General features: G+C 41.9%; 1 protein-coding gene and 2 long non-coding RNA genes across 4 annotated transcripts in view; 2 read left to right on the top strand and 1 right to left on the bottom strand.

The window, feature by feature from the left end:
• Positions 1-17,430, bottom strand: part of ITCH (itchy E3 ubiquitin protein ligase) — a 58,509-nt gene extending 41,079 nt beyond the window's left edge. For both annotated transcript variants that reach the window (XM_064391155.1, XM_064391156.1), the window contains exon 1: positions 17,295-17,430. The gene's annotated coding sequence lies outside the window, so the exon portion shown is untranslated. The remainder of the gene's footprint in view (positions 1-17,294) is intronic.
• Positions 13,825-16,699, top strand: LOC135282333 (uncharacterized). Its single transcript, XR_010348558.1, has 3 exons — positions 13,825-14,074; positions 15,564-15,628; positions 16,566-16,699. It is a non-coding gene; the product is annotated as an uncharacterized LOC135282333 (long non-coding RNA).
• A 105-nt stretch (positions 17,431-17,535) lies between the features above and the next one.
• Positions 17,536-24,483, top strand: LOC135281871 (uncharacterized). The gene is made up of 4 exons (XR_010348320.1): positions 17,536-20,015; positions 20,251-21,657; positions 21,863-22,007; positions 23,308-24,483. It is a non-coding gene; the product is annotated as an uncharacterized LOC135281871 (long non-coding RNA).
• The last annotated feature ends 254 nt before the right edge of the window (positions 24,484-24,737 follow it).

Genomic DNA, 24,737 nt, shown 5'->3' with positions numbered 1-24,737 from the left:
CTGGAGACTTACAGCAAAATTATAGTGAATTCAGTCATTGGCATTGCTCTGCAACAAGAAGCCTGCTTGTAAAACCTGCATCTCAGCAGAAATAGCTCATGTGACTTTTTCCTACACACATGCAGCACTTGTGATTCTGAATAAAAGAATGGGAAAAAGATGTCTAAAGAAACAGAACTGCTATATAAAAAAGTCCAAGAAAGACAAGCATAATTTGACAGTTTTTCACACGTTCAGTAGTATATCAGAAATTCCCCAAGCACAAGCTGTTTTTAGACTAAAACTGTGGCAGGCAGGACAAAAGGAATAAAACTGGCATTGCCACCAACTCAGACAACTTCCCAATGGATTTCCTTCCTCATTAGGAGGATGTTAGCTTTTACTAACTTTTAAGAAATGCTCAAAGAATGTACATGAACAGCATATGCCTTTTGCTTCATTTCCAAAAGCCTGGCAAGAGCAGGCACTGCAGAGAGCTGCACAGGGTAATTAAAACCATTTGTAAAAACAAAGAGATGGTCTATTTTTGTTTCAGCCATTTCCTTCTCATGGTACAATCCATTTCAAAGAGGACAACAATTCATATATTCAAACCACTAAGCTAAAACTGGTTCACTGCTGTAATCTTCAAAATACAGCAATACTTAAAATGGCTGGTTCTTAAATGCTGCCACTGGAAAACATCCATGAAACTTGGCATGCATGGTCACCCCCAGTACAGAGAGCTAAACTAGTATCAGGATGACAGAGGAGAAGGCAGTGAAACTGGAATAGTTTTAAGTCACAACCACAAACTCAAAAAGATTTTTGAATTACTGGATTTACCCGTATTAACTGGACATTAACTGGATTAATTCCAGTGTTTTATAAACCACTGCTTTTAGAAATTAATTTTGGCCTTTAAAATTCTTTGAAAAAAATCTTTGGGAATCACAACATTTCAATACAATACTGCACTGACTCAGAACTGTTTCATTCTAATGCTTCTGTCATGAGGTTTCAGGAAAATTTCCCAGTGGGAGTTCATGACCAGAACAAAGTTACAATCTCTGCAGTGGAAAGGTAAGTAGTTACCATGCTACCTGCACAACAAGACAAATTGCTTTTCATTCAAGAAACCAGATATTCAAGCCTGTTCCTTTACAGATGAGAGTTCCCAGGTGTTATCATGGGCTGGCAACACACAAAGTAAAAGCTCATTTATAGGGTTATGTACTGTTTTATCTAGTTTATGATGGGCAAAACTCTTTCCTAGGCCCCCTTTTCTGGAAGGTCAAGAGTTTTAACTCACTGCTGGCTGCCTTTTCTCAATGGACGCCCCTAAAGGTGTGAGCACACAACAGTTTTACTTATCAAACACACCTAATCATATTTGGTTGAGGAGGCAGAGTGAACACCTAGCAACCAGCCATGATTAACCTATTCCACTGCTCTGCTGTGACCATCACATTTCTTAGAGAATGGTTTAAATGAAATTCAGCTTGCAAAACAAATTAAACCCACAAGCTGAAACTGACCAGGTGACAGTATTGTGAGCAGGGAGTTTATGTCCCTAAAAATTGGGAATGATTTGACTATACAGTGAACCAACTTCTCAGAATGAGCAATACTCCTCTTCCATACGGAAATACCCTTTTAGCATCTCCAAAATCCCTCTGACCTTAAATCTTCCTGTCAGACTGAAGCAACGTAATCAACAGCATGTACTTCCCTAACAGGCAATAAAGAAATTTATAGTTCACTTTTAAAAAAACCCCCAACTGTTACATTTTGAGAGTTTAAAAAATAGGAAAAAAAGAATATAAAGAAAGTACCTAGAAAGTATAAACAGTATTTTTTCAGTGGTAACCTTGGAAGAGAATTTTCCCCAGGGAAAAGCACACAGTGTGGCCAGACACTTCCAAGTAGTCAGTGTTAAACTGCTCTGACATTAACCTGACCAGGTATTGGAGAACATTTAGTGCTTTCTATAAACTGCAGCTGCTTGATAAACACAATACCCAACAGCACACAGCCTCAGTCATGGCTCACCAAAGTAACATCCCACCCTGTCTGTAGGAATACATCTTTCTGTTTTGTAATTCAGAGATCAGGTTTCCCAATTCACATTTTATCAGAAAGGATGACTTGGAGCCCAAAGAAGCACTGAAGAGAAGTACCACGAGGTAGTTAACAAAATAGTTACCCAAATAATGTTTTGTTTCATCTGCCCTGTCAAAGCTTATTTAGCCCCATAGCCATGTTTAGCTTCGGTTGGCTCAGAGGCAGAGAGGCTCCCACAAAGCAAAAATCCCAATCTTGAGCATCTGAGACAAATATTCATGGTGCTGTTCCCAACAGGTTATTTCAGACCTTACCATGACAGCATGCAAAGGAATCTTCTGAAGAACTTTACCCAAACTCCCCTCCTGCCTGTTGCTATGGGAAGGAGAAGGAAAGAATTTATCTGGAGGCCCCTGCTTATTACTGCTTCAGCTGCATGACACAGCAGTGAGAAGAGATAGTCACATAAATCCACAAGCTATAAGCTACTTATTAATGTTACTTAATTAATTTTTGATTAGGGCAATGAAATAATCTTAATGTGATCACTCAGAGGAAAAACATTAAGTCAAAATTTTACATTATTTCCCCTCCTTTAGGCAATTTTCTTACTTATAATCTATTAAATAATGACTGCCTCAACAGTTTCCCTGCAATCTAATAAGTTAGTAGAAGCAGTACAGAAAAACATGAATTAACACTTATGTATTTAAAACAAAGGCATTCATGGATTAAAACCATGAAACATGTAACACATGAACAAAACCTGAAAAGATGAAAAGACACCAGAAAAAAAAAATTGCCTGTTATGAAGCACCCAGAAAATTAAGGACAAGGAGACAAAATACACAGAATAGTCACTGACTTTGAAGTCAGGGTACCTAATCTTGTGAAAATTTTCACTAAGAGAAAAGCATGCTAGGTTTAACTCTTGGAGATTTCTGAAAACAGTCTTAGCAAGTGCCAAACTACATTTATATCTTTACCTCTCAGACCCTTTCATGTATTTCTGCTCTTCCCTATGTTTTGCACTTAAGCAAAACACAATCTAAGAATGATCTGAAAATAACATAAATGAAAATGCATTACTAAAAGAGCATACGAGGATATCTTAAGAACACATTTCTAGAAATTGCTTTCAATTTCTTCCTTTTTTTTTTAACAGAAACAAACAATAATTTGGGCTGGAAATGGTTTCTGGGGGTCATCCTCTCCAACAGGAGAGGTCAACCCTCCAAAACAAGGAACATCAGTGTTAACTCAAGCTATTCAATCGACTTGTAGAAATGTTCCCTACACTCAACTACGACCAAAATACAAGTTACAATAAAGGCATCTTAACAGATACTCATGCTTGCAGATACAATGAGAACAGAGTGAGTGGCTCTGAGGCTTTAGACAAACACATGCCATTTTACTTGAGCATGGAGTGCATAAATGTGCATAATGCCTTGCCATAATCCTTAACATGCCAGCCTTTCACATCTCCCTGCCACACTGCTGCTGAAACCTACCAAGGAAACTAAAACACAGTAAAAATAAAATTACAAAAAGATGCATTCCTTGGAAATTTTATTCCTCTTGATATTGGCAATAATATGGCAAGAGATTACTCACAGTCAAGATTGCTCATTTCTGTCAGAACTTCATACCACAAATCAAACAGCTTCACTAAAAACCACAGGAAAAATCTAACAGTTAAAACAAAAAACCCAAACATTGTAGATGACAAGATTTATTTTGTTAATTCTTAAAAGTGCAATAATTTTTTCAGTGTACGCTTGTACGTTCATTTCAGGTGGCTTTCAACTGAAAGACTGAGAAGTTTCCAAGCTAACTCCTTTGGAAGGATTCTCCTGCTCAGTTTTTCAGCTACTTCTTTAACACCTTAGGATGTGTATTTACCTGCACCTTTTATCAATAACAGTCTATATAAATGCTTCACTTGTTCTCAATTTAGGTGTTTTTTTGTTTGTTTCTTCTTGAAGACTTTCACTGCTGCTTCATTTTCAAAACTTGTTCATATAGTACACATTCAGAGAAAATTAAAAGAATAATAAAACCTGTATTTAAGACTTAGACTACTTCAGCTTAGTCCAGCTAATTGCATTGTCTTCTATATGGCTTCTAAGCTTCACTGTGGGAATTACTTGCCAAAACAGATCCCTATTTTCTTACAGACCTATTTTCACCTCCTGTACTGTAATCTTCCTAAAAACTCTGTGCCCACACCTTTCAGAATTACTGTAGTCAACGTGTATCTTTTCTGCTGCAGCCCCTTCCACAATGGCACAGCCTTCTCCAGTGATGGTCTCTGAACTGCCCCATGAGGATTTGCTGTGCCCACACCCACAAGCAGCAATGGGACCAGGCAGGAAGGTCTGCAGACCTGAAACCCACATGGAATATGTCCTTGGAGTTTTAGTTTGGAATAGCTCCACTGGGATCCCACAGTCCAACACGAGCAGGACCACAGCTTCCAGTTTAGTTTCATCCAAAAGCAACTCAGCTTCCTTGATCCAAGCTGATTTCACAAGTCAAATAAAGAACAGACTATGAGAACATTCAGTGGATTAATTTCCAAAGTGCACTCCTTGTCCAAATTAAAACAATTAAACCACTAATGAAGACTGTTTCTTTTCCTGTTCTCTCTGCTATGCATTCTGGCCATGAGGAAAACCTCCACAGGTCTCTCACATTCACTGACTCAAGTTCACTCTTTTTGCATTACTTCTGTTCTCCTCTAATTCCCTGCACACGGACAAGCGTATTTTCATGTGTGACCTTGCTGGGCCACTTTGTTTCTGATGCCACATTTCGTTCCATTCTGACAGTTTCAGAGAAGACTTTTTTTTCAGAATATTTTCCTTTATAAAATTATAAAAATGGAATCCCAAAGTTTCTCACTCTCCATCAGTGGGACAGGTATGCCTTTTCTCTTCTTCTGTGCAAAATCAAGGCTAGAAAATGGCTTCTACAAAACTACTAGGAAGTTTTAACTGCCCTGGTTTAAGAAAAAACCAGTATTTTTAGTCAAATAGATTAAGATTACATTTAGACTATATGTCTATTTAATTGAATGATGTAGGTAAAAAAAAAAGTCTGTCATAAAGCACAACATCTTTGTATCATCAAACAAGGTAACAGATGGTCTCCCTGAGGCCTAAGTGATGAGCCAGACCACAGAACTGCTTGCTTCATATGGAAGGAGGAGCAGCCACTGAGTACCACTATCTGTGTAAGCAAAAATGTTTTTTATCACAAAGAGTATAAATTTCCAGAATATTAGGCATCTACAAACATGGTGAAAAACTGAAGTTTATTTTCCTGTTCATTTTACACATTAGAGAAAATCAGTGAAGCCCACTCCATGCCACACTGAAGTGAAAAGTCCAACTCCTGTGACTCTCCACATTCCTGGTACTGAAAAGAAAATGACACTCCTTTCTTTGAAAAAGCAAGAAGGATAATCCAAGAAGCTACAGACTGTGCACTGTCATCTCAACCTCAGGGAGGTCAGGGAGCAGATTCTCGTAGGAACCATTTCCAAACATAATATGGACAAAAAAGTGATTTGTATTAGTCAGCATGGGTATATAAAGAGGAAATAATGATGTGTGACAGACCTGACAGCATTCTTTGAGAAGATGACTTAGTAGCTGGGACAACACTATGACCTACAACACCCTCACACAAGGGGATGAAGCAGGGGCCAGGCACAACTAGGGGGCAGACTGCAAGCCTGGATGAAGGGCGAGGTTCCTGGGGCTGCGATCAGAGGTGCACTGCCCAATTAGAACCCAGGCAGCAGTGCTGTATAGCCCAGGGGTACAGACTTGACCAGCACTGTTTAAGTTCCCCATTTATGACCTGGACTCAGCTCATCCTCAGCAAATATGCTGATGGAACAAAAATTCCACAAGTGGAAGTGCAAAGTTAAACCCATGCACCAGTAAAGGCTGGGGGGCAGCTGGACAGAAAACAGCTCTGCAGAAGACACTGGTGCTGTTGTACATGAACTAGCAATGCTTCCTCACAGTAACAACAAATAAAAGGGTTGGCAGCATCCTGGATTAGGAAAAAGCATCACTTGCAGCATGAGAAAGGTGATCCTTCTCTTTCATTCTAATTCTAGAATTAGAATTTGGCTCCCCAACTCAAGAGTGACACAGATGGACTGATGTGACACCAGCAAAGGGCTATAGAGACAATAAAGTGATTGGGAAGTGGCTGAGAAGGCTGAGATTGTTAAGCCTGGAAAGGGGAATGATCAGGAGGATATTACCAGTGTGTATATATACTCAAAGGTTAAAAGGCTTAAGGCAGACTCTCCCTAGCAGTACTGAGGGATGGGACAATAGCCAGCAGGCACAAATTAAAATAGTGGAAATTCAACTTAAAAACAGGGGATGGAGGCATTTATTTTTCTGTGCGGTGGTTGAAGAGCAGAGAACTTGTCAAGAGAGGTTAAATCACCATTCTCAGAACCATTCCAAACCCGAGTGAACACATTACTGACCACTGTAACTAGTCTTGCTCTAAAAAGATGAATTTGGATCAGGCCATGTCCAAAAGTCTCCTCCAATTTCAGGTATTCTGTGTATTCTGGGATTCTTTGAGTTTCCTAAAACAACCTCAGTAATTCCTGTTGTACCTGTCCTGTTTCTCTTTTTGAGTCTCTGTCCTGTAGCAGATTCCTCCTCTGAAAAGACATCTATCAAGCTGGTTATAGAGGCTATTTTTTTTTCAAACCAAGGATCCCTTTCAGTGTTCAGTTATTAATATAGCTTAAGTTTTACTAGTTTGAATAGAAAGGCAAAGATTGCATAAATCAGTATTGCACTTTCTTCAGGTTCAGTAATGTTCATCTTGAACATCAAGATTTTCATTTCTACAGTTTTTCCTATGTCCTACACTAAAATTCAGTGCACAAGTCTGCACCAGGTATTTCTTCTCACTTTTAACAACTACTTCCATTTCCCTTATTGCTGCTGTGTATTATAATGCACAGAGCAATACAGCTTGAGTGAATTTCCTACAAGCCCAGCACTACACAGACCCACGTGTTGGCTAGCTCCAATTAATGACAATCAGGTTACATGAAACTGAAAAACATACAAAAGTCTACTGCTTCAACTGTCCCAACATAAAGCTGTTACTGGACACTTCCAATGCCCACTGGTTTCCTGGTTTATTTTCATTTTCTTTTGCCCTAATAAGAAACCTCACAAAAAATTCACATATCACTGCCTTGGAACCTGTGGTATCCCATTGTTATAAAAACAACATAAGAGATGAGAAAGTCGTTAAATATCATGGGGGACACTCTGTTTATTCAAAAAGATATCAAAATTTGTTGATGTTTTCACATATTTCCTTTGTATTAACTTACATGGTTATTATTTACACAAGCAAATCTGGACAGTTACCTGTATGTTGTTCCATCTCTCTCATGCTTCTTTAAAGCCACTGTCCTGGTACTTTCAATCAAACTAATTACTCTCTTTTACCTAAAAAATATCCCATCTGTGACAAAATTAGGCTAGAGATTTGCTTAAAGGATCCTCTAACAGTTTCTAAAAGCTTCTCCTAAGAGTCTATATAAATTAGTCCAAACCTCAGTGGGAAAGATTGGCACTGAAGTTTCACTTATGATACCAAAGCTAGACAAACATGATGCTGTCAAAAATCCCCACAATGTCTACACAGGTAACTGGATTTTGGAGGTAGAATATAGCTGCACAGCATAACACAGCTGCCTTTCTCATCCACGTGTTCTTCTACTACTTTAGCCTGATGATTTTCACATACCCACTGACTTTCATTTCCCAGTGTCTACATTTTTCATCCCCATCTCATTAGTACAGACATACCCACACAGCATCACAGCTCACACTACTGCTTTAAGTCATTTTTCAACTAAAAAGGTGGAAAGAGTCAATCTTCACGAGCAAATCTCAGAAACTGCAGAACTTAATTTGATACTTATGGGAAGAGATAAAAGACTGGTATCACTGGATATGTTAAGAGAACCACTTGAACTTTAACTAATTCGACACATTATTTCGTGACTTGTCATCAGACAAAAATCCATGGTGTGTGTATTTCAGCTATTTTTAAAAGTACTTCAAGGGCATTACTTTTGAAGTGTGTTCAAATTGATGGGGGCAATTTAAAGGATGGACACCAATGGAAAGAATGGTCTTATTTGACTATGAATATTAAGGCAACACAAAAGTAACATAATACTTTCAATAAAACTACATGCTTGGCTTTAGCAAACAAGGTAATGCACCCAATAATTGCTATATGAGAGACAGGATAATGACTGAGAAAGATATATCACCAACTGCCTAAATACTCCACCATCAACCAGAGCCCACAGTCACTGGGGAGCCCTGTTTTGCAGGGAGGACCTGGAGAAACCTTCCTGGCAATTGGGAAGATCCCATATGATGCATCTACCCACAGATAAAGTCTCCAAATTCCCTGAAAATGGGTCCAGCTTTTATAGGTCCAAATGAGCAAGTCAAAGTGACCTAATAATATTTTTAGCACAGAAACTCCTCCATCTGATGGCACACTTCTAAACCAGCAGGGGCCAGAGCCTGGCCAGAGCCTAGGCCTTGGCTGGGAGGGTTTTCCCCTAAAACACCCTACAAACAAACCCCTATTCATGTCAGTTGGGAAAATTTCTTAAAATGATACATTTCTTGCAAATAACTACACAAGGTTATACAGAGCTAGCATAAGCATCTGTGTCATTTATTTTTAGCTAAATAATACTGATGGTGTTAGTCACATAATGCCCAGGGTTCATCTTTTAAGTCAACTCTGGCTAAGACATGCTGCTCAGCCCTAAGCACATCAAAGTGTCAATAAGAAACATTTTCTCTGCTGTAAAATAGCAAAGTAAAACAAAATATGAGGCCACCACCTTCTGTTTCACCACCCACCTTGCAGCTTCGGAACAAGTCCTTTCAGAAGCAGTTACACATTCAGTTATTAACAGAGGGCAGCACCTACAGAGGATTTCATAATCTCCGGCCATTAGTTTTACTTCTTATTTACAGCTCAGTGCTTGCTTCACGTTATTTCCCCATTCCTTTCTCAGAGCTACATTTCATTATCAATGGTTCGGACACACACCTAAACAAACCTGCAAAAAGCTTTTAACTCTGGGGAATGAAAAACACCAGAAAGCTTGACCATTCAGTTACCTGTGGTCTTTACTAAGAATGACAACTTCAGCAGCCATTAGAGCTGTTGTACATGTTTATACGGTTTTTAAATTGTACAGCTGTAATGTTTTTTAAAGTAGCTTCTGGAATGACTGTTGTCTACCAGCAAAATGTCAACCCTGATCATCTCACCTGGAAGCCTCAAATGGAGCAGATACAATTCCAAAAGTGCAATGCTGGTGTCTACATGAACCTCAAGATGTTCTGTGCAGGACTGTCCAATACACAATGCACCTTGTTTTAAGTGTCCGACAGCACCAGCAAAGGTTCAATGAGCACAAAAGTACCTCCCTCTGTGGGTATGGCAATGAAGAGAGCCACAGACACAACTCCACTCCTTTGCTCCCAAGAACATAGATGAAAAGGCCTGTGGAGCTTTCAGGAGCCATTGCCTATAAAAACTTGCTAAACAGATCATCACTGTACGTACCTGAGCAATAAACGAAATCGAAACAGACTGCACAGCTCTGCAATTCAGCCTGGCAAGGCTCATCAAAGAAATGATGAATCATTCCCTACTACCAGCAACAACCACATATCTGAAATGTGCTGATGACTTCAAATCTCTTGAAAAAGAAAGCTCTTTGTCGCTTGCTGCTTGTACCTGCTTCAGCAAAGTAGATGATGTAACACAGTTCCTGTTGATTGACTCACTGTGGGAACAAGAACTGCTATAGACAACTCACTGAAATTCTGACAGGTAAGGTTAGACTACACATACACTGCCCCCTAAGAAAAATAAGCTGCTTCTCTGAGTATTCTTAAACAGTAGAATCAAAGAAATTAGAAGTGGAAAGACAGTATGTGGAACAAAAAATAATATTGCTGTGTGGAAAATTCAGTGTCAGCTGAAAATAAATGTTGCATTTTTTTTTCCAAGCTAAATTATTTATTACTAAAGTAAATCCAAAAAATGAAATCGAAATTACAATTTCAGGGAGGGGATAAAGTATTGAGATGATTTAAGTCAACCCTGAGGTATCTAAAAGTCTGCTACAGGTCACTGTCTTTTCCAAAACTGAAAACTGCCGCAAGCAAAACCTTCAGTTCCAGAGGAGTTGTCTTCATGTTTTCTAATTTCAACACAAGTCCATTACCTGCTTCCTAGGAATTTTTTACAAGTGACCAGACGGCAACACCAAAGTACAGCCATGGGTGGACAACAAAGCCATCCCAACCCTGCAAAATCTGACTTCTGGCTACATTCCAGCTTATGCCTCTCTGTAAAATAAAACAAACTACAGGAGAAAGGTGGCCTAGAATTGTACCACTATTCCAATATTCTCAACACTTCCATTAAACTTGGGTTTTCTGAGGCTGCCCTAAGACTCCTTTGACCTTTATAAAAAGATAAAACAGATGTCAGAAATCTTAATTCTTCCAACTAAGGTAATAAGTAAATTCCTTCAACAAAAGTTTCAGTCTTTACATCCTAGATCTTTTGTGTGAAAAACTGACAACTGCACATTAAATAAAACCAAAAGAACAAGATCATCTTCTAACACAAACACTGACTGTATCCTTCCATTTCAAGGGACTTGCCTTACTGCTGGGATACAACTGGAAGCCCACAGGTTGGTGAAGAAGCGCAGGACTGGCTCCTAAACCAAAACTTGCAAGTGAACCAGAGGTAACTGCACCACCACAAGCATCAGTAATGCAGCTACAGAGCAGTGCAGATGGGCAATTATCCTCGTGCAGCTGGATACTGCCCAAGGAATGGGCCCCCTTCCCCTTGACACTCCCCTGTCTCACAGTCCTTCCCTACCTTCAGGCCAATTCTAGTCATAAACTGACATTCAAGGACCTGTTTAATCCAGGAAATCTTCAGGAAAAAAAAAAAGCCCAGGGCCCCTGATAACTGTGAAACTGTGCCTTTTTTAAAAACAAAACAGGCACACTTTGCATGCCCTGGCAAAATATTCTATGCAAGGAGAGTAATTTATGAACACTCTATACCATATACCCACCCCTTCATGGCTTCCCTGGCAACACATTATGTGGAACATCAAAATGAAGCCCACAAACTGGAGCAGAAGAACAGGCCCACATAACACTGTGCAATGACCACCTCGATCAACAAAACATCCTTACAGATACAAACCTTGAGTCTGAACATGTGAGGAGTTTGGACAATTTTCTTCTAAATTCTGTTCAGACACTACCTAGTTTGCATTACTGTGCGTGAGATCAGAAGTCATGAAGGCAGAAACACAGAATATGAAGTATAGAGTTTACTATTTTTAAAACAGGAAGTGTAATTCCAAAAAGCAAAGAAATCCCAGCTGTGACACAGACTCTCTTAGAATAAATCTCATCCCTATCATTACTGTCTGTAAGTCCCCTCCTCTCTCACCTCCCACATCAGCCACCCATAACTATGAACTTCACTTCATTGGTGTCTTCTCCACTCAGGGAGTGCACTGGGCAGCTTCCAGCCTTGAAATGAACAGGCATTAGTCTGAAAATATTTTCACCTCTAATATCCCCCTCAGGACACTATTACTTTGTTCACATCACAGATGTGAAAGCAAGATGTTGCTTAAATGTTATTTTTTTTCTTTAATAACTCAAGCTCTCACTAGTGCCTTAAGTCTTGTAGTTCTGAGAGCCTCATGAGTGGAAAAGAAAGGAAAGCAGAAAAAAGCCATGATACGCCACGCCTCACAGGCTGTTTAAAGTTTAAGACCTTTAAACCATGGAGAATATCAAATAAACCACCAGCAATGTCAACAGGTCTCCACACAGACCAAATCCACCTGCCCAGACCAGATTTCAGAACAGGAGTTAAACAGCCTGATTCAATGGGTACACAGAAGAACAATGAGAACACTGCTGGCTCACGATAGCTTTTTGATTGACCTGAACTCAATTTGGTTCAGACAAATGTTTAATAAATGCAGCGTTGCTCTGGAAATTGGTCTTTTTAATATTCACAAATGCCTCATTGGTATAAGGCCAAAAAAAGATATTCTAAAATCTTACTGGTAAACTCAATTTAACATGCACAAAGCGGAACTTGCCAATTACAGGCAGGATTACTGCCCGTGGATCCTAAGTTTTCCTCTGTACCTTTAGGTGATGAGCACTGAAACGGAATTAGAAATGTTACACGTGGTGAGTATCCACCTGAAAACACAGGTGAGAGCTGTTTCGTTTGGGCAGCTATGGAAAATTCTTCCAGGTAGAGCGAGGTGATCAAAGTGTCTTCCTTCAGCATTGCCCTCCCCTTTCCCATTACCATTATGCACATTATTCCCCTTCAAACAGCTGGAACAAGAAACTGCTCTGAAGGCTTCATCATTGGAGACGTGCCATGCACTGGGTCAATCACAGACATTTAAGAACCAAAGCAGCTTTATGATCTTTGAACTGGTGTCCTTAATGTTCCTTCCAACCCAAACCATGCTGTGATCCTGATACAAAAAGCAAGTCAGCGTCGTCACAAGTCTCACTTTTTATCTTCTAAGCCCACAAATTATCTTTTCTCTCATTTCCTTTAAAAAGTGCCTTTCACATGCAGGATCACCCAGGAAGTTTTAATCTGAATAGACAGGAAAGGGTGTTGAGGTAAAATCTGGTGAAAATATGCAGCTCACCACTTTCACAGAAGTTAGCAAGCCTGGTTCAAGATTAGGCCAAATACATTACCATTTTATGAACATTTTTATATATTGGTCAATACATTTCTTATCCAGTCGCTGAAATTATATACTTACAGCAGTAGGAAATACACATGTATATATACAAGGCACATACACTTGTAGAGACAAGCCTTATTAAGAGGAATTAATCAGAGTGATCCACAGATCACTTAATTCAGGCTCTGACAAGCCAAAGTAAAAAAAAAACAAAAAACCAAAAAACAAAAAAACTACTTTAAAGATACTTTAAAGATGAGGAATCCTTACACGGAACAAACTTGCTCCATCTATCTGCTCTGCAAATAGATGAAAAGAGCAGCACTGACAGAGCAAAAACCTCGGGGTGTCACAAAAGTAGAAGAGTATTCAGAGCAACAAGTCTTAATGCACTGAAGTGTTTATGAAGCCAGCAGTGAATAAAATAAAAATCTGGATATCTGAGCATTCTAACTGTTAAGCAAGACTAGTGATTACTAATACATAATTAAAAGTTAGCTAGCACTGGGGACTGGGGAGGCACTAAGCATGGATACTGATCAAAAGCATGTTAAAAATTAACACAATCCACTCTTCTGTGTCTCAGTCCATCTCTTCAGCTTGCTCAGCATTGAGCTTTCCTTCACTTTTTCCACTGAATGAGGCAAAGCTAAAAAGGGTAGTAAGTTATGCATAACTTGCCCAGGCAAAAGTTCCATCCCAATCACACGAAACTGAAGGGATCAAAGAGCCTATTTTATTTTCCTGAAAATTAACATGCTTCCAGTCACAAATTTGATATTCCTAATAGATATTTCATTGCAAATGGCTATTTATTTGATGAATTAATAAATAAATCAGAAGCATATTGCAGACCTGTCTTACCATGTCTTTTTCTGTTTCAAGATCATCTTAATCTTTCACCTGATCTTTCTTTTCCTTAGTAATAAACTTCAAAAAGATTACTAGGTACCCAGTTAATACTTAGAAAGAAAAAATGTGTGTAAAGGCTACCATTGAAAGAAAAACAGACCTATAAAGAATAGAAAACAGAGAACATGAAGATTTTATACTGGCTGATAGCAACACAATCCTCCAAAAAGCTGCAGCATCCGTATCATGGGCTAACAAATCCAGAACCTGAGAGCTGCACGTTTCAGGTAAAGAAAGGTAAGTCACCTTTCACTTCCTGATCAGAAACAAGGTTCCACACAATCGAATTGGAACAGTCCCCCTGAAGAGAACTGGCCTTTTCTTGCTGAGCAACAACACCATTTGAGTCTGAGCTCCAGCTTCAGAACCAATGATGGAAATGCAAACGTGACAGGAGTTCTGTGCCTGACTGAAACAACAGGCCTCTCCCAGCAGCAGAGTTGAGAATAGCTTGGGCAGGTGGGTGGAAGGCAGGAATTATTGGTTATTAAACAAGAGGACTAAAAGAAAACTCAAAAAAACCACCAAAAACCATACTGCCAAGTTTGAAAAACTATTTGAATAACTAGTGCAACAAGATGTGGTATCGTGTTTCCTCAGAGAGGAGAAAAAAACCTGCTGTGCTTTGGTATAGTAAAAGCAGAAATTCCAGGCATAACTTGAGAGCTGGTCATATGAAACAGGGCCTTGGCTTCTTCAAAACACTCTTTCCCAGTTTGTTGCAATACTTTCATTTCTATTATGTGCAATTTGCAATTCTTATTAAGAAAAATATCAATCCTTCAGTTCCAGCAACTCTGCACTACAGTAAAACCTGAGCGTCAGTCATTTAGAGAAACTGACCAAGCCTCTATTGCTTTAGTCTTCTGAGAGAAGGATGAAGAACCTTTTGTCTCACCAAAATGTGCACACAGAATTAGCTCAGCTAACAGTCCAACCAAGACCAAGAAGGACTGCCTACAGCCTTTAAAAGGACTCAAGTTATGAGACAGTAAAACTAAATATCTAGAATACTCCCAAGCTAGACTATAATCATGGCTTGTCTACTTCCTCTTCTGAGGCAAGCACTCACTTCAAAACGCTTCTGCAGCTGGGCAAAGTGCAGTTGCAGTAGTAAGGAGCTGTGGCCAGCGCTCTCCTGGGTTATGCTCACACCTTCACTTTCCCCCGCTGTGAGGGCACAAAGAAGTTCCTGCAATTACACCTAAGTGTAGCAGAATGACAAAAACTAGAGCATTACATTGACATAACTGGACACCCAAACAGAAAAGCTTAAAAATAAACTCCCAGAAGCTTCATCGTTACCATGTGCAAAGGGTTTTCCTTCTACTCTCACCCTGCAGACTCTTTTCCTTGCTTTTAAGAAGAAATCAAATTGGTTTTATTGCATGAAAAGTACTTCACTATGGCTGAATATATTTATCACTTTGTTTAAACAGCTTAAACTTACAAAAGATGTTTATTTAGATGCTATCATTAACTGATACTGATAATGCTGCTGACAAGCATCTTAACTCTTTCACATGTTGTAAAATAGAATAAAATCACTTTGTAAAATGAAACATTTTTCAAGCAGTCTACAACAAGCTCTCTTAAAAAAATTATAAATTTAATCTCCTCAAGACAAAAACCCTGATACTTTACTGCCTTTCTTCCTGTTACCTTATGCTGTAGTTTCCCCCAAACAATTTCAAAACTTAAAGAAATAAGATAACTCATGTTTCAGGTCTGTTTCACAACAGAAGAAACAGAACTTTAAGAAGAGACAGAAAATAGAGGGAAGAAAAAGAGGTAATGCTGCTTAACTAATAAATTCATATAAATAATCTTCTCTCAATCTCTCTTAAGCTCCAAAATAACTTTAATCTGTAAGAAGCTTTCAAAGTTAGCACTCAGAAGTCTCAGTTATTTTCCACTCCAAAATTACCTCTCATATCTACTGTTGTTGCTTTAAAGACAAGAAAACTCACTTCGGGTCTGAATGATACATATTATTCCAAAGATCATTTGGAGGTGAATGCATTCAGTGCAGTGATTAAATGTCAGCTAAATCACAACTAAGAATGCACACTAGACACAGTCCACATTTAAACAGTTGTAGTGAATAGCAAGGTAATTGTAATTAAATTACAACTGCTTTGGACTTTCACTTCAAGAAAACAGAAAAGAATTTACTGCTTTCTGAAACAATACATTTTTAAGCACTAAAATCCTCAGAATCAAAGATGGCCTGTGATTCATGTTTCACTCTTAAATGTCTGTGCCTTTTTGCAGGTAAATACAAGCAATTGTTGTCACTCCCTCACCACAGAATGCCTTCTCTCAAATACCAGTCCAGATTTCTCCTCACTTCTCTTTGAAAAGGTTGACAGGCAGGGTAGGAGAGACCAAGCAAAACAATGAGAAACTCATGACAATAAGCAGCAATATATTGAGAAAAGACAGTATAAAATACCCTGGTTTCTGACTTCTTCAATTCTAACTAAGCTAAAAAGGTAAGTTTTGCTGGGGATATTTCCTGAAGCATCAAGGGTAAGGCTGCCACAACACAGGTACACCCGTACCCCAAACACCATACCTGCCCCTTTCTCTGCATCACGCACAGATCAGGTCTTCTGACAATTTAACATCACAAACTACAGCAGTTAAAACAAGCTGAATTCTCGAATATTAGAGCAAATTAGAGACACCCATCCTCGAACACCTTTGTCTGCTTTTATCTCGACAGCATTGGCACACAAGGTCAAAGACAACCGGCGTGGGAGAGGAAGAGTTAACAGCCAGAACTTGTCCGTGTTTCCAAAATAGAGCGGTGGCACCAACGTTGCCATTCTGCCGTGTTTACAAGAGGGAACACAGTTCGGGATAAACCTCTGGCTGTAGTCACGCTGTATCGCTAGGACACATTCCTTCAGTGTCCGGCTGCACCCGGCCCAGATAAAGACACAGAACCCCGCACACCTGGAAGGAGCCCCGGGACAGGGGGGACACCCACGGGAGAAGGAGGCAGCGCTGGAAGGGCTGCGGAAAGCACAGCCCTGAGGGGAGCGTGCCTCCGGGAGGGCGAAGGTTTAGGGGCAGATCCTGGCGAGCACGAACAGGGAGAGGCTGGCGGGGTCGGGCCGGGCAGGGGCGCAACACTGCCGGGGACGGCTGAGGAAAGGACTCGGAGCTGGAGGCACCGGGCTGCGGGCAGGTGGCCCCGGCAGCCGCGGAGGGGCGGCGGGGCCGGACAGCGCGGGGGTCTCGGGACCGCCGCCCGCGCCCCGGGGAGGGAGCGGCGCTGCCCCGCTCCGGGAGCTGCCCCGCGGGGCCCGGGGCTACAGAGCGGCGGGTCCGCCCTCAGCCAGTCCCTCCGGACCCGGGCCCGACCGCGGGATTCCCGCGCCTCCCGTGTCTCCCCGCCGCCCTCGGGGTCCCATCCCCGGCGCTACCGCCGTGCCCCCGCTCCGCTCACCGGCCGCGGCTCCCCCGTCCCTCAGGTCCAAGATGGCAGCGCGGCCCGCCCGGCCTCCGGCAGCGACTTAGCAAAGTCGGGCGCGACGTGCGCAGGCGCCGAGTCCCACGGCTGCCGAACAAGGACTACAGCTCCCACCGTGCCCCGCGCCAGGCACTGCGCATGCTCGGCGCGGGCCGAGGGGTCGCGGACGGGGGGGCCGTGAGGGCCGCGGTGAGCGGCAGAGTGCCGTGTGCTCTGGAGCCGGGCTTGCAGCGCTGGGGGCCTTCATACGGGGAAGAGGAGGCTCCAAGTACAACTTGGAGCGCCTTCCAGTGCCTAAAGAGGCTCCGAGGGAGCTGGAGAGGGACTTTGAACAAGGGCCTGGAATGACAGGACAAGGGGCAATGGCTTCCCACTGCCAGAGGGCAGGGTTAGATGGAATATTGACAAGAAATGCTTCCCTGTGAGGGAGCTGAGGCCCTGGCACAGGGTGCCCAGAGCAGCTGGGGCTGCCCCTGGATCCCTGGAAGTGTCCAAGGCAAGGTTGGACAGGGCTTGGAACAGCCTGGGACAATGGGATGTGTCCCTGCCATGGCAGGGGGTGGAATGAGATCTTTAAGGTTCCTTCCAGCCCAAATCATTCCATGAATCTGTGATTCTGTAAACAGAGTATATACGTAAGTGTGTGTATACACACACTACAGTAGAAATCTTGGATAATCAAAGCACCCCCGAGGGCTCAGCTGGCAGAAGATCACCTGAGGAAGCCGCGGCCATCCCTGGCCCCAGGTTACTGCAGTGACACCAGGAACAGCAAATCTCTGAGAGCACAAAGGAACTTCTGGCTAACGTGAGTCTGTACCAGTCAAGCAGCTAGGACATCGCTGCTGTCACTGTGCGCTTTGGGACACAAAATAAAACCCTTTGAAAATAAAATAACTTCTGTGATTTTAAAGAATCTGTTGCAGGTGCTCAAGCCAGTGATATTATTTAACTTTTACATAAAATCTTTCTTGTTTCAAGTGTATTTTTTCTTAACCTGAACGCACTGTTGCATAAGTGAATGCACAGAAATTACAATACACTTCCTCTTTTGAGAGTGAGGAATGAGAGAGTCTACGCTCTGAAATCAGAGGAAAGAATACCCAATATTGAGAGAGTAGGAGAATATCCACAGCATATATATATATATATATATCAGAAAAATGATACACTTTGCAAGTGCAAAGTTTAGCATTTTCTTACAACTGGTAGGGATGTGGAAATCCTTCCTGTCTTCCATGCATAAACTCCAATAAGATCTCACAGCCACAATTAAGTGACTGTTTCTGTTGATAAGGCCTAAGCAAGAAAGCAGCTCCAGCTGTTTCCCTGACAGACCAACACACACGTTTCGATGCCAATCAGCCATCTGTGGTTCTGACTGACCAAGGTACATGTGCACATCACTTCAGGCACAGAAATCACTTTAATTCCAGCACAGAACAATGTGTGCTGCTCAGCTAGAGGCTGAGTATGGAAAAATCAGGAGCATGCAGCTTTGTCAGAGAGGTGGGAATTCATGGGAAGCAAGTTTGGAGCCAAGGTTACAGCCCAGTGTAAGGACAAGCAAATTGATCAGCTAAAATAAGGTCTGGAGGGTTTTTTATTTTCTCTAAAACTTTTCTATGCCCCTTTAAGTCTTTATGTTCCTTTAGAGATATTTGACCATGTACACATGAAGTTCCATAGTTAATATTCTATTCAAACCAGTAATGATAAAAATGAGTCCTACAAGCCTTGCTTAACAGAGATTTCTGTCTCATGCATCACCTACATAAACAGCGGTGTCTCGTCCAGTTCCTGCCCTGCCCAGTGAGGCTCTGGCTGACTGCAGCAGGAGCTGCACATCTGCCCAGCTGGGCATCCTTTGCGCTGGGTTTGTTGTCTCCTCTTATGAACAGAAAGCTATTTTTTTGGTTGCAGAGTTAAAAACAAGTCAGACCAGTTGCTGTAAGTTAGTTTCCCTGCCAAAGAAGAGTTCTTCAATTACCTGTTAATGGACAATTAACCATTGTCCCCCTGATGCTGGCCGCTTGCCAGGGAGGGACACCAGGACAGACCCTCCAGGTGAAGAGAATAGCAGTGACATCAGAGCTAGTATGCAGATGAGAAATGCATTGCGCCCCGAATTTTTACAGTTTTTCCCAGGAAAACCCCTAAAATTACGAGCCAACAAGTGACCTAAGTGATGTCTAAGGATGGGAGCGTAGTCCAGTGACTGCTTGGATCCTTTTTGATTCTCACCCTAACCTGAAAAAATGTTGACTAGAGAGACGACCCGAGGTGTTGGACCAAAAAGACAGAATCTCCTAATCTCCCGTGAGGACGGAATCCCCAGCTCTGCCTGCAGATCTGCGGACAAAGCCGCATCACCCTCCTCCTCCGTGCCACTCCTGGGAGCAATGGCGGCGTGGGCGCGACCCGTCGATTTCTCCCCACCTGAGCTGATTCTTCTTAATAAAGGCATTAAAAAGGAGAAAGATCTCCTGCCCATTGATTTCACCTCCCAGCTGGCACATAACACTGTTTGCTTCTGCAGATTGCCTGTGGCTGGACTCCCAGCGGTGGGAACACTGCACTGTACCCTTCTCTACCGCCGCCTGGGTGAATCTCACCTTTAGCAGAGCTGAGTGTTTGCAGGAAGAAGCCGGATGCTGCCCCAAGGACACATCCCTGTAGCCCCTGTGGAATCCCCAGGTGAGCCTACGTCCATCCCTAGGGCAGTGTGGCCATTTGCAGTCTCTTTTTATCGTACTGGGTTTTGGTAGGTAAAGGTTGCTAAAGCAGATGTGAATAACACTCAGTGTCTCTTTTTGAGAACATCACATCAGTTGTCCTCTGAGTTAGTCTTCCCCCTCCTTTTTCCAACTGGCATTTCTGGCAAAGTGCTTTTTTTTTCAAAATCAACAGCCCTAATCTCTTTGTTTTCCAGCTTCTGATGCCTCCAGTCAAGTTCCATTTGTTCCATCTGCTCTGTAAAATTCACGATAAAAAGAATGTATTCCAGGTGCAGACTGCTTATCAGTTTGTGCTTGCCAGGCCAGGAGGAACGCAGAACAATCCTCACATTCACACTTTCAGATATCATTTCCCCTGGTAAAAATCACGGCCTGTCAGTGAATTGGAAGAACAAATAAATAATTAACACAGAATACATGATGAGTGAAGATGAATATAATTGAGTGGCAGAAGAACTATGTATCCAAGATTTTACCTTTGGGGAGAGGAGTGGAATGCTTAATTATTGTCTTTTTTTCCCCTATGCTTTTTATAACTACAAGATACTCAGGCAGGATGGAATTTTCTTGCTATTCCCTGTCATAGCTTTGTTTTGATGAGTACAAACCCCAACAGATAGGAAACCTTCCCACAACAGTGCAGGCTGACCTTGTCAAAAACTTTTCAGGAAAACTGAATGCTTTGGTAGCTTTCCACATTTTCTGGGTTTGATATGGTGATGCTGTGCTTCTGGGAGATAATTTCTGAGAAATAATATTTAATAATTTTCATAATATTTTTGTTTTATTTCTCAGTCCAATCCAGACTGGTCAGTGGGATTTGTGCTTGTGGCAAAATATGTGTAGCATTTATTCTCGCTTGGGCTATTGTAAGTAATAATATTCACATCCCTAATGGAAGCTTATCCTGTTGTAACAACTGCCACAATCAGTGAGTGCTGTTGGTGCTGAGAGTTGACTGGGAAGCCACTGAGCATAAGGGTCTGTGTGGCAGAGTGATGTAAATGATTTCCATGTTTGAACCTTTCTTGTGGTAATAAAAATAATTCTGAAAGTTCATTAAACTGTTGGGATTCTGTTTGATTTTTGAGCATAAGTCTGCAAATGGACATTGCTCTCTGATACCTCTGGGCCCTGGGTTCCCTCAGCTAAAGGGCTGGGACAAGACTGTGTGGCAGAAGAACTGAACACTTATTATCCTCCTATCCCTAGAGCATGGGATTCCCTCTCCTGAAATAGACCCCGTCTTCATTCCCTCGGTTTTTCCATTCTCAACCAACTCCAAAGACCTCACACAAGACAAACCTCTTCTTTCCAACATTACATAATTTCCTAAAGATTGCACAGCAAGTCTCTTGTCAAACCTGGAAATAGGGCTGGGTTTCTTAGCTCCTTGACAAGTGTTTAATGATTTTTTAGTTTAGTGGTGTGGGGGTTTTTGTTGTTGTTGTTTTGGCATTTGGTTTGGTTTTTGTGTGAGGCACACAAAAATCCTGACAGAATCACTTAAATACAAAATAATTCAGGTAGGAAGGAACCTCTGGAGACCTCTAGGTCCACCCCATGCTTGAACCAGAACCAACTTAGATAATGCAGCATAGGTAAGAGATAAATACCCTCACTGCTGGAGACTGCACAGCCCCTTTGTGCCCTAGTCCAGTGTTTGATGCCCCTTAGTCCACTTTACTTCCTTATATTTTTTTGTGATTTCACAACTCTGCAAGGAGTATAGCTTGTCCTCCTTACACCTCCCCAGCAAGCAGTTTTAGGCAGCAGTAAGGTGCCCCTTCGCCTTCTCTTCTCCAGGCTGAACAGATTCAGCTCTCTCAGCAGCTGCTCATGTGTCCTGTGCTCCGTCCCTGATAGCTTGGTGGCCTCCTCTAGACTCTGGTTCCCACGTGCCTAGATAGGAAAGGCACCAGGGAGCTTGGGCTGGTCCCAGCACTCACAGGTGAGTTCTTATCACTGCAGAGTAAAAGGTGAGTTCCTCACCCTGCTGGCTGCACTCTTGGTGACACAGTCCTGAATGTCCTTTGTCACAGGGCGCTCAGCTGGGGTCCTACTCAGCCTATTGGGACCACAGCACCTCTTCCACCAAATTGCTTTCAAGGCAGCACCCCCATGTCCTGCTGAATTTGAGTTACTCCCTCCCAGACCCAGAACTATCTTTGACCACCGGCATTTGTCTTCGCTGAGTTTCCTGAGGGTTTTTTCCACCTTCCTGTACTGTAGGATCTCAGTCCCTATTTCTGATTAACTTGAAAACATGAAGCTGCTGCTTGTACTGGGGACACCACAGTGACCATGTCTCCATGGAGGCAGTTTTGGTAGTGTGGATGTTTACCTGTTTTGGGATAGACACAGCCCCAAGCAAGTATCCAACAATGACTGTGGAACAGTCATCAGGTGTCATCAGCACAAATTAGCGCCTAAGCAATTGTCAGTCTTTAACTATGGCTTAACGCTGCTGTCTGACTTAAGGTTGTGTAAAGTTGGTGATTTATAAATGCAGGAGTACTTTGTTTTCACATAATTTTTCTGTACTGGTGTTAAAGCACTTTGTAAGTACTATGATGTCAATCTTATTTTTCTAGAGCATTTTGTTAGTTGGGTAATTATCCCAGGAAGTGCTTTATCTTTTAAAATCTGACTTCTTGTCTTGAAATTGTCATCCCTAGAAGGAGGAACTTTGTTGAGCTGCCTTGTAAGGAGAGTCTGAATTCATTTCATTCATGAAGATAATGGTGTAGTGTCAGAGTGTATCTATTTCTAATTTACTTTAAAATCAGAATTGATTAATTTGATTTAGAATTTAAAAAAATACCAGTAGGAAAATATAGATTACTTCCTGTTATCTGCAGAAGGAATTAATGAACCCTTCAGGTTGGCGAGAAACTATTATTATTTCCAAGTAATCTAATTAAAGGGTATAAAAAAAGACATGCGGCTATTTAATTGTTTTATTACTCAATTGCTCTACAGTGCATAATCAGAGAAGTGGGAGGGAGTGATTAGGTGTCTTGAGAACGGAAATGACACAACCAAGATATGCAGATGTTTTAAAGGAAGGAGAAGCTACTGGGAAAATTGAACCTCTCTTACCCACGCAAAAGACTGAAGATTATTTTTCCCTGGGAGTGAAGAACATGACACTGTAAATGTGCTGTGGGGTTTTCAGAAGCAAACATGAGATGCTGGTGCTGGGAAAGGTAAAACACACCAGGCAGTGCTTAACTGGTGGCTGTGTCCAGCTCTTGTCTCCACAGGGGCCTTGCAAGCAGGGTCGGCTGGGCCCGTGGGAGGCACCACAGCAGCTCTGCAGTGTCCACAGGCACCACGTGGATCCCAGTTACAGCTTTGCCCTCTGGATGATGCACTGAAGACCCACCATGGGAGCAGGTGCTCAGTGTCAGTGTGAATTGGATGCCTGCTTCTGGCAGCTCTTTGAGAAGAGTTTTTGACATACAGATGTTTGTAGAGACAGAACATTTTGTTTAGACCCAGGTTTATTTAGTCCCACCCAGATCACCTCCCTCATTTATACAGTTGTGAATTATCTACATCTGAAAGGCTGACTCATCTCCTGAGTGGTTTGCCTCCTTGCAAATTGCTCTGGTATAAATCAGCTCGTGTTTCAGAGCAGAACAGTTACTGAAAAAAAGCCATGTAACATCAAAACTAATACAAAGGGAGGAGGTATGATTTAACTACCTGGAGCTTGATCCAAAGCCAAATAAAGCTAATGAACTGGTTTCCATTAATAACTCTTTAATAGTCCTTATCAACTTTAGGGGTCTGTACTTTACCTTATGTAGCACCTTGTAACATGATGCCGGAATGTTCTTTGCTAAAAATTAAAACCCCACACAAGCTATCAATTCTGATGAGTGTGAGGTGGAGTTATTTCACTACATCCCTCTGTCCCTTGGAGCTGCAGCATTACACTTGTGAACTCTGAACAAAGCCTCTGGTCTTGGACTGACAGTCCAGGTTTGGGAGATCCCTGGCTGAGCAGAAATCATTCTCATTCACTCGATTTCTTTCATCCAGCCTTTCTTATGCTCAGTGTGCAGTGAGTAACTGGGCACTGGATTGCAATCTGAGGGTGAGTAACAGCAGGGGCAGGAAGGTTGCTGTACCAGTCCCATCACATGCTATTAACATACCAGGTGCAGTGCTCATGATTTCCCAGACTGGATCAGGGGAGAATTTACTTGGTTGAACTTGCTCTGCAAGGCCCAGGGTTTGGTCCTCAGCCGATGTTCTGCGCATGCTTGTCACGACTGGAGAGGGAGGAGAAGATGATGTACTTGACTTACCACCAGCCTAGAGCCTGGGGCTCTCAGGGACTGAACCAGCCTCTTGTGTAACAGGCTGGCTCCAGGATTCTCATAAGGAACAAAATGTTCTGGTTTTCCTCTTGTTGACGGTATTGAAGGAAAATTGTTCCGGTGTTGAAGGAAAATAAGAGGCAAGAGGTAATAAAATTAGTCAAAGCTTCCCTTCGCATCAGTTCATTTGTTGTCTTCTGGGTCTTGCTTCAGTTTCTGCCTGCAGTGGTGTACACACAGCATGTTAGTGTTCTTGAAACAAAAACACAGCCACCTTTTAACCCTTGGACTAACTATGCTCCTCCCAAAAGGCATCAGCTCAATCATACCCAATTTTGAATGTTGCTCAT

This window comes from Passer domesticus, chromosome 16 (genome assembly GCF_036417665.1).
Source record: "Passer domesticus isolate bPasDom1 chromosome 16, bPasDom1.hap1, whole genome shotgun sequence".
In the NCBI taxonomy this organism is placed as follows: domain Eukaryota; kingdom Metazoa; phylum Chordata; class Aves; order Passeriformes; family Passeridae; genus Passer; species Passer domesticus.
The sequence above is the reverse complement of the archived record's forward strand: the minus strand, read 5'-3'. Positions and strand labels throughout refer to the sequence as shown.